The following is a 17,771-nucleotide window of genomic DNA, read 5'->3' on the forward strand; positions in this document are numbered from 1 at the left end:
CTGGTGTCCAATCACCACACCCTCAGAGCTCGGCAGCTTCCGTCTTCTGTCTATCACACTCTCCCCCTCTTTGTCCTGAAGGACTCACCCTCGAGTCCTAGATTTCCACCTGATAATCCTTATACCAAGCAGGGGGCTTCCTCTGACGAACCACGCGTTGCTCCACAGCTCTAGGTTCCTCGACCGTCCCAGGGATACGTCCTCCCGATCCTCCTCCAACCACACCCCCTCGAGCAGCCTCTCCATGCAATGGGGCGGGGTTGCTTGAATCACTGGAGCCCTTCGTCTCCGAAAACCGTTGAGCACTCCTGCTGATGTCCTCCCAGGTGGCATCTGGCTGATGAACCACCCGCTGTTCCGCAGCTCCACATCTGTCGATCTCCCCAGGGAGACGTCCTTCCGGTCCTCCTGCAGCAGCACCTCCTCGAGCAACCTCTCCACGTGATGGGGCCGGGTCACTTGCGCCGCCAGACCTGCTCGTCTCTGCAGACCAATGATGAATTCTGCTGGTGTCCTCCCAGGTAGCATCCTGCTGACGCAGACTCTGCCTCGCTCACCCTCGGGACCCCACAGCCAGCGGTGCTGCGACTGCTGAAAGAGAAGTGCACGGCTTAAGTCGGTTGAAATGAATCACCTTCTCAGGACCCCCCTCAACGGGTATAAGCCTGTATAGCACATCCGTCAGTCGCTCCAGAACCCTAAACGGTCCTTTATATCGTCTCTGCAGCTTGGGACACACCCCTCGCCTCCTCAGCTTATTTCGGACCCACACCAATTCACCTTCTGAGTAGAACTGGCAGGTGGCCCTAAAATCATAGGCCCTCTTCTGTAGCGCCACGGCTCTGCTCTGATGGCGTTTCACTGCCTCTACCACCGAAGTTAAGGTTTCCTGCAAACCTGTCACATACTCATCTACCGAGGCAAAGAGTTCTCCCTGATCCAGGCCCAACATAACGTCAACAGGCAGTACAATCTCCCGCCCGAACAGAACCTTATAAGGTGTGACAGATGTGCTAGCATGAACACTACTTCTATAAGCCAACATTACATATGGCAGCAAGGCGTCCCAGTTAAGCTGGTTGTCTTCCACAAAGAAGGTCAACATAGTCAGCAACGTTCGATTAAACCTCTCCACTAATCCGTCTGACTGGGGGTGATAGGGGGTTGTCCTCGTTTTGTGGATCTGCAAAAGTTCACATAGCTCTCGGAACAGTTTTGACTCGAAATTCCTCCCCTGGTCGGAATGGAGGCTCCGCGGTACCCCAAACCGACACACCCATTCCTCGGTCAGCACCCTCGCAATTGTTTTAGCCTTTTGATTAGGGAGTGGGAAGGCTTCTGTCCATTTAGAGAAATAGTCACCTACTACCATGATGTATTTATTTCTCAGTCCAGTTTCAGGAAGTGGACCCAAAATATCCACGGCAATGCACTCGAAGGGCCTAGAGGTCAGTGACTGCTCCAAAGGTGCACGTGGTGTTCCTCCATGCATTTTAACCGAGCCACAGTCCGCACACTCACGAACCCAAGCCCTTACGTCCTTAAACCAATCGGGTCAATAGAAACGGTCTTTTATCTTGCCTTGCAGTTTTTGAACCCCCAGATGGCCTCCTGTGGGGGCATTATGCAACTGCTTCAGGACCCCTGGCACCAGAGCCCAAGGCAAAACAACCTGGATCACCTGCGCAGCATCAGAATTCGCTGGTGCTACCCGCACCAACTGGGAACCCCGAATTTCGAGTTGATCCCACACAGGTGCAAATGGTTTTAGTTCTGGGTCATCGGGGCCTATACGGTCTACACCCTGTTTGGCATCCCTGATTCGCTTCAGCACTGGATCATCTAACTGCGCCTGGCTGAGTTCGTCCATCTCTGAAGTCCGGCTAGCTCCTGAGCCTCCCTCTTGAAGCGAGCACACCCTCAACTCAGCTCCCAAGGGCTGCGCTCCCTGGTCAGCTGATAAGTTTTCTGGTTTCCAATTTGGCAGTCTGGAAAGGGCATCTGCGTTACTATGCAGTCTACCTGGCCGATGAATGATTTTGTATTGGAAATTGGCCAGCTGCTCTACCCATCTAGCCAGTTGTCCCTCTAAACCCTGGAAGTTATGCAGCCATCGTAGAGAGTTGTGGTCTGTCCTTAGCACAAATTCTTTACCCAACAAATAATGTTTGAAGTGCTTAGTAAAAGTGACCAGACTCAAGAGCTCCTTCTTTGTCGTGGCATATTTGCGTTCCTGCTTTGTAAGAGCCCTACTAGCATAAGCTATAACCTGCTCTGTTTCCCCTTCAACCTGTGATAATACAGCCCCAATCCCCACCTCGCTAGCGTCTGTATCTAAAATAAACGATTTCTTGGGGTCGGGGTAGGTCAATACAGGAGCAGTTATTAAACAGGTTTTAAGTTTCTCGAAGACCTCCTGACACTCTTCACTCCACTGAAAGCGTTTTCCTCTTTCTTGTAACCGGTGCAATGGGCGAGCAATGTCCGCAAAGCCTTTCACGAACCGTCTATAATAAGACGCCAGGCCCAAAAAACTCTGGACCTCCGTCTGATTAGCTGGGATGGACCACTCTCTTACTGCCCCTATTTTAGCTGGATCTGGTCTAACACCTTCAGCGGAAATCACATGGCCTAGATAATGGACCTGTGTAGAAAAAAGGTCACACTTAGAAGGCTTTACTTTTAGATTAGACTGCCTCAACTTCTCCAAAACCGTGCCCAGACGTGCTAGATGCTCCTGGAAATCACGCCCGAACACGATAATGTCATCCAGGTAAACTAAACAAACAGTCCACTGCAAATCAGCCAGAATCAGGTCCATCAGGCGCTGAAATGTACCAGGGGCGTTGCACAGCCCAAAACTTAGCACATTAAATTCAAACAGTCCCTGGCGAGTGATAAAAGCAGTCTTGTGCCGGTCCCTAGGGTCTACTTCTACCTGCCAATAACCACTAGCCAAGTCTAAGGTTGAAAACCATTTGGCATGCACCAAGCTGTCCAAAGCATCATTGATTCGGGGCAGAGGATAAGCGTCTTTTCTAGTGACCTCATTCAGTTTCCTATAGTCCACACAAAACCTATATCCACCCCCTTTCTTTTTAACCAGAACCACCGGGGCAGCCCACGGGCTACATGAGGGGCGAATAATGTCATTTGCCAACATGTCTCTCAAATTATCTGTCACTTCCTGTTGTATATGAAGTGGAATCCTTCGGGGGTGCATTTTTATGGGTGCAGCCTCCTCAGTGTCAATTTCATGCGAGATGATCTGTGTTCTTCCTAAGTCTGTATCCCCTTGACTGAATAGAGACAGATTTTGTAGGAGCAGCTGTCTAACTGCTGCGACTTCCGCAGGGGCGAATCCTTTCTCACCAACTTTAAACTGGGTCATCAAAGATTCTACGGTCCAAGGCTGAGAGCCTTGCTCCTTATTCACGCGATCTGTCTGCTCATCTTCCACCTCAACATCAGTGAAACGCGTGCCCACTCTCATACCGCCTTTTAACATTAGTGGGTCGTCGCTCACATTTATCACACGCACTGGGAGTTGGCCCTGGTCAACCTTGCAAATAACTCTCGCCACAAGCAAGTCACAGCGCTTAGAAAGGTGTTCAGACGGCTCTAGCAACCCCTGGGCATAATCACCCCAGCTGTCCTTAATTTGTCCTGGTATTATAGCTTCGCTCCGCGGCGGAACTACGGTATCTGTTTGCACCACTACGACCTGTGGATTTAAAGAAGGTTCCAAGTCGAGCAGTGGGAACACTCTGCCCATGATCTTACACGTTTTGGTGCCCAGATCAACCACCATGCCATGTTTGGACAGAAAATCAAATCCTAACAACACCTCATCTGAGGGGATGTCTGATACCAAGAATTCCGCCACGAAAGCCAGGGGGCCCAGCTGACACGTTGTTTGCCAACATCCCATAATGCACATTCCTCCCCCATTCGCAGCTGTAACATTACCCTCATATGGAGTTAATTCACCCACCCCTCGAGTGAAGGACAACCACAGCTTTCGCGAAATCACAGAACGGGAAGCTCCTGTATCTACCAGAACCTGGCAGTCACACCCACCTATCCTGGCTTTCAAGTACCCAGCATTTCCTCTTCTTACAGGGGTCTCAACAACAGAGAGGGGGGCGGGCATTTGACCCACTGTACACGCACCCTCTAGTTTCCCTGCACGTAAGGGCAGTCCCGACGTAAATGCCGGTTACAGCCACACTCCCAGCAGCCTCCCAACCTCCCATTTCCCTTTTTCCGGGAATATTCTTGCCTAGGCTGCGAGTTCGTGTTCTGAGTGTCATGGTGGGGACCCGATGCAACAGGTACCGACAGTGTGTGCACCACATTCTGAAGGGATTTCACCTCCTGTCTCAAACTCTCAACCACCCCCACTAGCGAAGCAATGCTTCCATCATTAGCATCTTTCTCGGTTATCCCTCTCACTCTTGTGTCAGATACTGAGCTGGTCTCCAAACCCTTAATGAGCTCAAGCTCCGCCGCTAGGTTGATGGCCTCCTCAAGTGACACGGGTTTGGCACTCCGTAAACACACTCTCATGTCCCCGTTCCCCACGTGAGCTATGAACTGATCTTTAGCCAACAAATCTTGTGTGTTGGGATCCGCTGTCGGGTAAGCTTTAACAGCAGATCGTCGTAATGCCATCCCAAATTCTCGGACACTTTCATTATGCCATCTACGTCGAGCGGAGAAAACAGCTCTACTCCAGTCGGCGTTGTCGCACGGATCCAAACACTTCCCCATTTGCTCCTTCAACATGGCATTGCTTTAACACTCCCTGACAAGCCATTATAAACCTCTCGAGCTTTGTCAGACAACAGGAGACACAGAAACTTCAACTTAAAGGGCTCATCCCAGTTATTTATATTGGCTGCCATTTCAAATTGTTCAACCCAGTCTGCCCATTCACGGCCAACACCGGAAAAGCTCTCCGGCATAAAAATCGGACGAGCTGCTGTGCTCACGGGCTGATTTTCAGCTGGTCTCGACGGAGGAGGTGTGTTATTTTCAGGTTCTGACATTTTGGATTGCTAGATCCCACTTCTGACACCAGTGTAATAAAAGTAGCCGTGGGCTGCACGGGCAGAATATCTTGCCCTCCAGTCAGAACCTGAACACACCACCAGTAGGCAATGATTTATAAAAGGATATGCTTTATTATGCAATATGCTAAAACACACAAATCAAACCCAATCATAAAACACTATACTAAAATACTGTGGCCAAAGTCTCCCCTCCTAAAATCACAGTATGGCATGAGTCACACAAGCTGCGGTACTTAGCTGTCACGGATGGTGTGACCCCCCTCCCCGGGGTCTGAGCTTCCAGCACCGTCCAACGCCCCGGGATGTAGCTTGCAAGGACGGCGGGTAATCCACAAGTAAATCCACCAGTAAATCCACTGCCAGAGTCCGTAGCGGCAGATGTCGGCGTGGTCTTGGCACCACCTAAGCCCAGCCCTAGCTGCCTAAAGAAGGCGACCAGCCTTCCCTCCTGACGCTGGAACTCTAAACACCTGCTTAGCTGTCTTCGTCGCCGGCAGCCCTAACGACTGCGAACGACCCCACCCCCCAGAGTCCGATGCCTCAATGACAGGTCGACCACGCACACCTCTCAGTAGGCCTGTCACCCTTTTATCCTCCCTGGCCTCGTTATCCATAACGAGGACCAGCTGGTGTCCAATCACCACACCCTCAGAGCTCGGCAGCTTCCGTCTTCTGTCTATCACATGATCTTGACAGAGCTTTCCGCCAAGCCGTTGGACTTTGGATATAGGGGGCTTGATGATGAGTGTTGAAATCCCCATTCCTTAGCAAAGGCGGCAAACCCACAGCTGGAAAACTGGGGCCCATTATCAGAGAAAAGTTCACATGGGACACCATGCCTGGCAAAGACAGTCTTGAGATAAGCAATTACTGCTTTACTTGAAGTTGTCTGCAGCAGCCCAACTTCTGGATAGTTTGAAAAGTAATCTGTCACCACTATGTAACTTTTCCCATCAAAATCAAACAGGTCCGTTCCTACCTTATAGTAAGGTCTGTGTGGTGCTGGGTGAGCCAGCAGTGGCTTCGCCTGCTGTTTGGGCCAGTAGATGCGGCACTGTTCACATGAAGCTGTGGTCTGGCTGATGTCTTGGTTGATTCTCGGCCAGTACATTACTTCTCTTGCCCTGCGTTTACACTTGACATCTCCGAGGTGACCTTCGTGGATCTTTTGGAGCATCTGTTTGCGTAATGAGGATGGTATGATGCATTTGCTCCCTTTCATCACTATGTCATCCACCACTTTTAAGTTCTCCTCTGCAGTTCCAGTAGTCCTGGATTTTCGCTGAGCACTCTTTCTTGTTTTCTGGCCATCCTTTCATTATTGTGCTCTTAAGTTCATTCATGACTTCATCTGTATTTGTCTCTATTTTTATCTGTTCTGATCTGTCAGCAGATACTGGCAGAGATGTCATCACCATGTCAACAAATGCTTGTATGTCCAGACTTTTCTCGAGGTCTTCATGCTCTTTCTTTTCCACTGCTCTTGATAATGTATCAGCTGTGTACATGTACTTTCCTTTTGTGTAGATCATGTGCACGTCGTATTTCTGTAGCCTGATTAGCATGCGCTGTATCCGTACTGGACTGTCACTGAGTGGTTTGGACATGATGGACACCAGTGGTTTGTGGTCAGTTTCCACTTCAAAAGTTTGGCCATAGACATACTGATGGAAACGTTCACAAGCATGCATGCTCGCTAACAGCTCCTTTTCGATTTGAGCATACCGTGTCTCTGCACTCGTCAAAGCTCTGGATGCATAGGCTACCGGCAACCACTGTTCCTCATGTTGCTGCAACAGCACTGCACCCAGTCCGTGTTGTGATGCATCTGCTGAGATCCTGGTGCTTCTCTCTGGGTCATAAAACTCCAGCACTGGCTCTTGTGTGAGAATCTCTTTTAACTTTAGAAAACATCGTTCTTGCTCATGGGACCAGATCCATTCATTCTTTTGTTCAAGCAAACTCCTGAGAGGTGTTGACAATGTTGACAGTTGAGGGACAAACTTTGCCAGATAGGTGACCATTCCTGGAAACCTTCTGACATCGTCTTTGTTGTTTGGTCTTTCCACGTTACATATTGCTGGCGTTTTCTTTGGGTCTGGCTTCACCCCGTTCTCACTGACAACATCTCCCACAAATGTCAGTTTTTTCACTCCAAACTCACATTTATCTTTGTTTAGTTTCAGATTGACTTCTCTTGTCTTGTCTAGTACTTGTCTCAGTCTTTGGCCATGTTCTTCTCTAGTGGTTCCCCAAACTATGATGTCATCCATCATGGTCTCGACTCCTGGAATGTGCTCAAAAATCATATGAATAATCTTGTGGTAGACTTCAGGAGCTGACAAGATGCCGTATGGCAGACGAAGAAACCTGTAACTGCCCTCAGGTGTGTTGAAAGTACAAAGTCTAGAGCTCTCCTCGTCCAGCCTCAGCTGCCAGAAACCTGATGAGGCATCTAGTTTACTGAACCATTTAGCTCCGGCAAACTGTGCCATAATTTCTTCTCTGGTTGGTAGCTTGAAATGTTCTCTTTTAATAGCTTTATTTAAATCCCGGGGATCCAAACATGTTCTGAGAGCACCTGTTTTCTTTTGTAGAACCACCAGTTAGCTGACCCATTCAGTTGGCTCATCTATTTTCTTGATGACCTCTAGTTTTTCCATGCGTGCCAGTTAGAGCTGAAACAACTAATCGATTTAATCGATTATAATCGATTATTAAAATAGTTAACAACTTTTTTAGTCATCGATTAGTTGTTTAATAATCATATTTTACCGCATAAAGTCTATTTTTACCACAATCTGACATCGGTTACAAGCTGTTAAATTTGCCGCCAGTGTGTGGCAGTAATGAGCCACTGATCTACCAGTGGAGCCGTAGAAGAAGAAATGAGCCAATGAGTGCCCTCGGTTTTCATGACGTATCACGTTACTGATGCTCATCTTGCTGTGAGAGATGGCGGAACAAGAGGAAATACGGAAGAAAAATAGAAGCGACAAAACTGAAGAGAAACCCCGGACAAAAACCTCACGAGTATGGGAGCACTTTACTCTAGATGCCTTGAAAAGACGGGTGACCTGTAAAATATGCAAAAACCATCTAGCATAGCACGGAAGCACGACGTCCCTAAGTGAACACTTGAGACGAAAACATGTGGGGGCTGATGCAGCAGAGGAAGAGCACCGCGGTCAAGTGAGCCGTCATTTGGAAGAGCCAGCCCGGTAAGTAACAGAAAATAAACAAGCTGGACTTAGTGTTTTAGCTGAGTTCGTTATACTGGATGTTAAACATGTTTTTTGCCGCGTCAGTCTACGGTGTTCTACTTCTGATTGACTAGATGCCATCGTGAATCTCCTCCGTGTTGTGAATCATGCGCTTGCCAAATTCAGCACGTCTGTTTATAAGAATGTTCTCGTTAAGAGAAAAACGGCACAAACCCATAACTATGTTCCTCATTCAAAAAAGGACAACTCCGCGGTGAAAAATTTACAGACGAGCTGTGTCCAGGTGAATATAACGCTGCATAGTTGTACGCTTTCAATTTTTAAATACAGGAGAAATTCAGAAAAAGTCATTTTTTTACTATTAAAAGGCTGTTTTACAGTCTAACGCTGTAAAACGCCTCACAACACATTTTTATCATGTTTCTTAAACAGTATTACACAAAATAAACATTTTTCACATTTCTCTAGCTAATTTAAACACTCCCGACTCAAAGTAAAAACCTCATGAGCTTCTTACTTAGAGCTTTTTAATAGTAAAAAAATTAGAATTTTTTCTGAATATCTCCTGTTGCGGGCTATTTTGTAGAACGTAACCCTCAAAATAAATGATCACTGTATATTGTTAATTAATTCAAATAATATAATATTGATTTAGTGTTGTAGTGTGTGTGCTGCTTTATTTTATATGTGTACTTATTTCAGTCTATTTGTGTTTCTTATGCAGAAAAAAAACAAGCAACGATGGACAACTACATGGGGAACAAGACACTCACCCCCCAGCAATTCATACCACTTACAAACTCTATTCTAAACATGCTGGTAAAAGACATGAGGCCACTATCCATGGTGGAAGGAGCAGGCTTCCAGCTAATGCTAAAAAATTATTCTGGACTGATATTTTGCACTGTTTAGCTCATTTTATACTGCTGACTGTGTTCATGTGCAATAAAATAGATTGCAGTCAACTGCACAATTCTCTTATGTTTTTTTTTCTTAACTGAAATGCATCCATCACTTGTATAGGTTAAATAGCTAAACAATAACAAACCGATTAATCGATTAATCGAAAAAATAACCGACAGATTAATCGATTATGAAAATAATCGTTAGTTGCAGCCCTAGTGCCAGTTCATCTTTTAGTTTTTCCCGCAGTGCAAATGGGATTTTCCTACAGGGATGCACAACAGGTGGCACGTTTTTATCCACACATATTTCATGTTGTCCTGGGAGACATCCAAGTCCTTCGAAACAGTCTTTATATTCTTCCATGAGGGAATCCTGATCATTCGGGGCTTCTGGTGTGGAGACACTCTTTTAACCAGGTTGAGCTTTACGCATGCACTGAGTCCTAGGACTGGTTGTACACTCTTATCCATGATCAGCAGCTGTGCTCTTATCTGGTGTTTTTTGTGTCTGAATGTCGCAACACATCCACCTTTAACAGGAACTCTCTCTCCTGTGTATCCAGTGACTTTTATTTTCACAGGATGCATTTTGCTCTTTTTCGTCATAGCTTTGTAATGTTCCCATGATACCACCATGGGCTGCATGGTGGCGCAGTGGTTAGCACTGTTGCCTCGCAGCACGAAGGTTGCAGGTTCAAAACTCGTCTTTCTACGTGGAGTTGCGTGTTCTCCCCATGCATGCGTGGGTTTCCTCCGGTACTCCGGTTTCCCCCACAGATCACAACATGCCCTATAGGTTATATAAAAAAAAAATTGTACGTCGCTTTGGATAAAAGCGTCTGCGAAATGAATAAACATAAACCAAGTTAACCTGGGCCCCTGTGTCCAACTTGAATGGAATGATTGTCTCATTAACTTCAACTGGCACCACCCATTCCTCTTTCTCTAATGTAGAGGTGTGCACTTCATCTACAATGAACTCCTCCTCATCCTCTACTTCTTCATCAACTGTGTGAACTTTCTGTTTTGGAGCTGCTTTACAACATTTGGCATAGTGATTCATTTTCCCGCAGTTGTTACAGGATTTCCCAAATGCTGGGCACGATTTTGGTCTGTGACTGCTTCCGCATTTACCACATCTGAACTCTGTAGCTTTCCCTTTTTGGTGCTTTTGTTTGGTAAATGTTTTCTTTATTACTCCATCTTTATTTGGAGCATGCACTGACGTCTCACCTCTCCGGAGCTCCTTTGCTTGTGCTCTTGTGGTTTTTGCCGCTCTGCACATGCTGACACACTTATCCAGTGTAAGTCCAGTCCCTCTCTCCGCAGCCTCTCTCTCAGTGCATTATCCACAGTTCCACAGACAATCCTGTCTCTTACTAGCGAGTCTCTCAAGGTCCCAAATTCACACGATTTGCTTAATGTGTGAAGCTCTGCTAAATATTGATCAAAAGGTATCCCCTGCTTCTGATCATGGGTGAAAAATTTGTAGGTCACATTCTGTTTAGGTACGAAGTACTCTTCAAATTTATTCATCACGTCAGCCAAAGTCAAATCAGCTTCATCCAGCTGAATGCTATTATATAATCCAATGCATCTTCCCCTATAACATGCAAAAGGATGTGAGCTTTCAGTTTTTCATCATTTCCACCTGCTCCGCTTGCAGTCAAATATATATTAAACCTCTGCTTAAAGCACTTCCAGTTTTCAGCAAGGTTACCAGTCACTTGCATGGATGAGGGCGGGCTTAGCTTATCCATGGCAGCACGTCAGGGTATCTCGATCACTGCAGCTCTTTACTGTTGTCTATCCGCTCTCACAGGCACTGAATCCTCTTTTGTTTGCTCTAAGTGACCACACGCGATCTGCTTCACTTTTACCGTCGCTCACGGGTGTCACACGATGCAGCGCAGGTCTTTAGCATGTTGCTCTGTGGCGCGCCATTACTCACGCTTTCCTAGATTCTCTCTCTATATCCGTCTTTCGTGGCTCCCCCGTGGCAAATCTTTTCTTCTTCTTGCTCACGGCCACTTCTGACACCATGTGTTGTCTTGCTTAATCTTATAATAAGCAAACGAGGCGTGAAAACTCCTTTTCAGATCTTTATTTAGCACTAGCCACTGCTCCTGTATCCTCCATACAGTTTCCCTCCATTGTCGTCTAGCCTTCTGGGTAATTGAGTTCTTCCTGAACTATCTCATAACATAACAAGGACTACAACCGCTAAGACTACGACCGCAAATTTGTTCTGACCAATCAAAATCATAACGTGATAAAGTCACTTCCGTAAGCTTCATGTTCAGCCAATCAACTACTTTGACGTCATCTGCAGTCGAAGGACCCCAAGCCGAACCTGCACCCGAGCAGATACTCCAATAATACCTAGCTGCGGACATTGCCCAGGCAAAACACGCCCCCGGCCAAAACACGCCCCCCACCCCACACACACACACACAAAACACGCCCCCGCCCCCCTGTTGAGCTGCCCCTGAGCTCAACAGGGGGGCGGGTTAACCCTAACCCTAACCCATTGCGCTATCTATCAAACTATGTCTTAAATGTTCAAATTTCTAGTACAAAATCTTCGCAAGTTGTAAAAATATAAATCTGTCTTTACCTGAACCGTCATTTCCATCTCTTGCAACCGCTTGCAACACGCATGCGAGTTCTCGTCTTCGTACATGCACGCGTGTTTTGTACATAGGGGCGTGTTTTGCTGGGGCGTGTTTTGCCTAGGCAATGTCCGCAGCTAGACCTTACTCAGGGCCAGTTTTGCCAACAGGCGACACAGGCGGCCGCCTGGGACGTCATCTGATGGATAGGGCGCAAAATTAAAAAAAAAAAAAAAAAAAAAAAAAAACTTTATTAAATTTATGTTTGTAATATGAAATGCACTCTCTACATACTCAAAATTCCCTTCTGAAATGACATGAAATTAAAACATCAATATTTAAATTCTAATGATCTGGCTGCATGACGAGCTCCCGCTTGGGCCACCGCTCCGATGCATTTGACCGTTAAGGGTGCCGTAGATCACGTGCGTGGGTAGCGCTGTAGAAGGACTTCCTGTTGTTGTCACGTTTAAACTTTTGATATTTTACGATGAAAAGAACACCTAAGCCATCGGGATCAGCATTCCGAAAGCGAAGGAAGGAGGAAGACAAAAAAACGGGCCCAAAGCAGAGGTATGTAGACTTCAAACATTTGGCAAAGGAACTTTTTGCGTTACAATTTTAGCTAACCGCCTCTCCTGCCACACATGGTCCACAGATGGACCCTCGCTGGCTGTTTACAGTATCTTATAACTTTAACCAATTAATTTTACTTTTGAATCGTCGTGTCCAGATGCAGTGAGACCATAGGCGTCATTTTAACCGGGGACGCCGGGGACATGTCCCCGGCAAAATTTGTGATTGGCAGCTGTGTCCCCCCCACTTTCAAAAACGCCTGCTGATGAGGATTTTTGTTTTACCAGCTCAGATCTTATCCAGGGGTCGGCAACCTGTTCCCATCAAAGAGCCATTATTACCCGTTTCCCACGGTAATTTTGGACGGACCTTAATAAGCAGTGACTTAAGTGAAGCAGGCAGGTCGCGCTAGAAAATTTCGTTTAAAAAGACATCATAAATGTTTTCCCCCGTCCTTTTTATTTATAAAATATGAAGTTAAAACTCAGAATTTAATTTTCATTCATTTGTCATAGTCTACACCCGTGCGTTAAGTGGACCATCTTCCAGTAAACGCACAGCATCCAGTCCACCTCTCCAAATGCGTAAAATGTGCATCAGCCGCTAGTTAGGCGCGCGCGCACCATCAGCTGATCAGCCCAGACAAGAGCAGAGCGACTAGAGAAAGACTAGAGGATAATTGTGTCTGGATGTGGATGGAGATTACATTTTACAGCAGCCTGATCATCATTTAAATACGTAACCCATCACCTGTCTTCTAGTCCACGCTGTCAGCATTATTTTATATTTGAATTGGTGTGTGTGTGTGTGTGTGTGTGTGTGTGTGTGTGTTTTCCACTTCAAACACTGGTCTAACCAACCAGACCAGCGTGTCCAGTAACACATTAATGTTACAATTAAACAGTTTCACTTCATGTAGGCTAGGAACGTTTCACCTGCCGTGGCCCGACCGCTTCTGCTCTACATAAACTTTGTGCGTGATCAAATGTCTCTACACTTCATGCGGAAGACGGGAACAAGCGCTGTTCAGCCAAAGTTTCATAATTTCATAAAAAGAACATTTTCCAAGTGACACATCCCTCAGAGAGACCGGATTTCCAGACTATTTCAGTGGGAGGAAATCATCGCATGCACCGTGGTTCTGCACTGCGAACCCCAGATCTTCAGCTCACTGTCCACCGTGGGCGCTCCGAGCCGCGCTGAACACAGTGTCCAGTATAAAGCTCTGATGTTCTGATGGGAATATTTTACCTCCGCGTGTGCGTTAACGATTAAAATGTCAGCTCATCCATGTGCAAGTGTGCGTGGGGGTAATTCTTTCAAACCAAGCAACATCCTTGAGTTCATCTGTCAAAATAAACAGTCAAATGGAAATATATGTAACCTGCCGTTTAACTGTTTTGCCTTCCTGTGAAGATTGTTGCAAAGAGAAACAACTAAACTTGATTAACCCCAGAGCCACGCAGAGAACCATGCAGTGCGCATGCGGGAAGATTCCTCCCACTGAAGCGAGTGTTTTCCAAACCCTGTCTCTCAGAGAGACTTGTCACTTAGAAAATGTTCCCTGATGATGAAACTTTGGCTGAATAGCGCTTGTTCCTGGCTCCAATGTGGCGACACATCCAGGAGCCGTCTGAGGAGAAGCCCAGAATCTCACATCCTCTTCAGCTCATAAAGTGCCGATATGATTACGCACAAGCGTGACCGGTCAACCACCGCAGACCGGGTTGGACCTGTTCAGGTTTACGCAGACAATCTACATTTAGAATTGGCATACAGGTGTAAAATTAATGCAGTAAAATATAAAGCATTTTATTTAAATATCCATTTATTATTTTACAAGCACAGAGAGTTGCATCAGATGGATGGAAGAGCCGCATGCGGCTCCAGAGCCGCGGATTGCCGACCCCTGTGCTAGCCTACTTTATTGTCCCCAGCAATTTTTAAACCCCACTCAAGTGTATGGTTATTGTCCCCAGCAATTCTGGAAACAAACTGACGCCCTTGAGTGAGACAATATCTGCAGCCACGACAGGCACCTGTTGACACCACGGGGGTGGGACTGTCTTCTACACCTGTTGAGTCTCACTGTGATGATGAAGAATGTAAGATTTTTTTTTTTTACCGTTTTTGGAGTATGATTGCAGCCTTTTTATGAAATTTGTTTCAAGTTTTAAGTACGCATACAATATGAATTTAATATTTTCATATCAGAAGAACGTTAGGTGTGGGTGTAGCAAAATTTCAAATTTGTCCTTCACATCGGGCGGGCGGCACCGCCGTGGCCGTGGCGGGGACTCCCCCGCTGCTGCCGGGCCCGGCGGGGAGTGAGAACTGCCCAAACACAGCATGACATCTTACGCCGTCTCTTTCTTGTTTACGCTGCAGCGTCTTCATCCAGGCATCACGCAGCAGCAGCACATTTACTGAGCTACAGTCTCAGCATCTAGAACCAGGTGAGTAAGTCACTTGTTAGGCTATTTGTAATCAGCAGTAGAAACGGGCTTTTTTCAAATTAAACGGCTTAACACATATATCGATATGCAAAATTAATTTATTTAAATCCACACCAGATACTTGTTTTTGGCACAATGAGTGCAGCATTGATTTAGCATTGAGAATATTAATCTCAACACACACATCTGAAATTGTCTCCTTAAGATGTTATTGTCAATTAGGCGGTAAATTTGTAAAAAAGGATGGACATTAGTTTTTGTGACATAGTGAGTCATCTTCAAGGCATAAAGGTTTTTGCCCTGAAGAAGGTCGTACCGAAACGCGTCGGTGTTTCCTTGTTTAATAAATGAAATCCTCAGAGTGCCTCAGATCACCGGTTCTTCTTCCTCACATTCTACGATATATTTGATGCTGAAGAGCACCTGCTCTCACTTCCACCTGTTTTTGGTAATTTTATTCATGTTTTCATAGAACAGATTAAAAAAAGATCAATAAAATAAAAAGTCCAGTAACATTAAAAATAATGAAGAGCATCACTGAACATGACTGAGGAATATTGAATGTGAAAGTGGCGCTGTTCTTAATTCATGCATCAGAGGGTTAAGTTGCTTTGTGTGTGTGTGTGTGTGTGTGTGTGTGTGTGTGTGTGTGTGTGTGTGTGTGTGTGTCTTCTCTCACAGAAGAAGAACCCAACACCAGCAGACTCAGTGCTCCAATCCAACAGTCTGAAGAGACACCATCATCAGCTTCAACAGATGTGTGTGAACATGTAGGAGCTGCTGGCCCCATGGATCCTGCTGACTGGCCACAGCAGTTGAACAAAATGGGAAGTAGAACTTTCTTTATGATGACACTGATATTTGAGTTTTGCTTTTGATTTAACAGTTTAATGCTGCTGTTGATTTTGCATCCCCCCCAATGACATTTGCACAACATTTTGAGTTGTTGGTTATTGTAATATTCTCAGGTTTCTTATCTTTCAAGCTTACATTTATTCTTCATGCTGTAGACTTTAAAGAGTTGCTGTGTGAATATTTAAAATAAAAAATTAGTAACCAAGGAATAACTGTGGAGTTGCTTTTTCCAATGTGTGGTGGGTGGGTGGGCTTGGGTTTGGGTGAGAGGCGTGCTGGCACGGGGGTGGGGGGGGCGCAAATGGGCAGTCTCGCCTTGGGCACCAAATTACATAGAGCCGGCCCTGCAGATCCTGTCCTGACACCGGTGAACTCACCACTCGGGCTGCCTTTCCTCCGGACCGCCGGGAGCGACACATGCAAGGGTATTGTAGACTCCGCACACTGGCATCGGATGGTTTTATAAATAAAGTTTAGCTTATGAAACCATACAGCTAAATTGATTTACAACCCAGACTTCACAAGCTCAATCTCAGATACTCAAAAGGTTTTGCTAACACATCTAGCTTCCATTCCATCGTTTCATTCATCATCTGTTCAACCATCATTTCATTCATATAAGAAATCGGCACGTTGTTGCATTTGTGACGTCACCACATAATCTCCTCTCCCCCAACGTAGCTGCTACTCACCACATGGCCAGATTTATGATGGTTCATTTTTCCTGGAAGGAGGATTTGAAGTTCACTTAACTTACAGCCATTTTCCCTCTGCTCTTCTAGTGTCTGGTTCGATGAAATCACTCTCGTGAAGCGCATTTGTAGTCCTGGACCTATTTTAACACAAAAAACCTAAAATAGCGTTTCCCCCGTGAGAAAATAAGCGCTTTCTTAGTATCAAAAATCTTTTTTAAAACTCACGGACATATATGTGAAATCCATGGTACATAACAAGCGGAAATAGAAAATAGCCTTTTTAGCCCCAATGGCTTGCATTCATGCAGAGCGTCAGCCTGAGGAAGTTTGCAGCCGCAAAAAAAAAAAAAAACGTAGCGGGAAAACGAGCAACAAAACTGTTCTGTGTTTTAAAAAAGAACTACAGCATGGCTTGCATTCATTTTTTCATTCTTCCAGGGACCCGTGGTCCGGAAGTAGATGGGCTTGACTTAAGCCTAATTTATAATTCTCCGTCTGCGTCAGAATGGATGTGTGCAACACCAATATGTGTCATTTTGAGGACTCTCCAGCAGGCTCGCAAGGACGGACGGAGTCAAGCTCTCTTCTAAGCATCCATCTGACGAGACGGAGATCGCAAGCTTGTGCTTGGTCGGGACGCCAGTGCCGCCATTGCGGCCTCAAACACATAAAGAGAGCTGAAGATATCTAGCAGCAAAGTGGCCGCGTGAGACACACGCATTTGACCCTCTTCACACGCTCTCATACCACACCTCCAATATCTCACGCTAAACCAGTGCCTGCGCTACTCAAACGCGCATCACGCACAGTGTGTAGGCAGGGCCGGATTATCATTGCAGGGGCCCCTGGGCACAATGTGCTTAGGTTTAAATTGTTTAATTGTAACATTAATATGTTACTGGGCACGCTGGTCTGGTTGGTTAGACTAGTGTTTGAAGTGGAAAACACACATACACACACACACACACACACATTAAAATAATGCTGATAGCATGGACTAGAAGACAGGTGATGGTTTATGTATTTAAATCCAATCCAGTTTTATTTATAAAGCACTTTAAAAGACCCAGCACAGGAACAAAGTGCTGTACAGAAAATACATTAAAACAATTGACTAAACAGAAAACAGCAAAGATAAATAAATAAATAAAACACATGATACATAAAATTAAAATAGCCCTATATTAAAAAATAAAAACTTGATAAAACTTGATAAAACTGCATTGAATCACCTAAAACAGCTAAAATAAAATAAAAAATAGAAACCAACATCTCCCAAGGAATCAAAAGCCAGGGTAAAGAGGTGGGTTTTCAGGAGTGCCTTAAAAACAGATAAGATACTGGCCTGTCTTATCTCTAAAGGAAGTTCGTTC

This window comes from Nothobranchius furzeri, chromosome 13 (assembly GCF_043380555.1).
Source record: "Nothobranchius furzeri strain GRZ-AD chromosome 13, NfurGRZ-RIMD1, whole genome shotgun sequence".
Taxonomy (NCBI): Eukaryota; Metazoa; Chordata; class Actinopteri; order Cyprinodontiformes; family Nothobranchiidae; genus Nothobranchius; species Nothobranchius furzeri.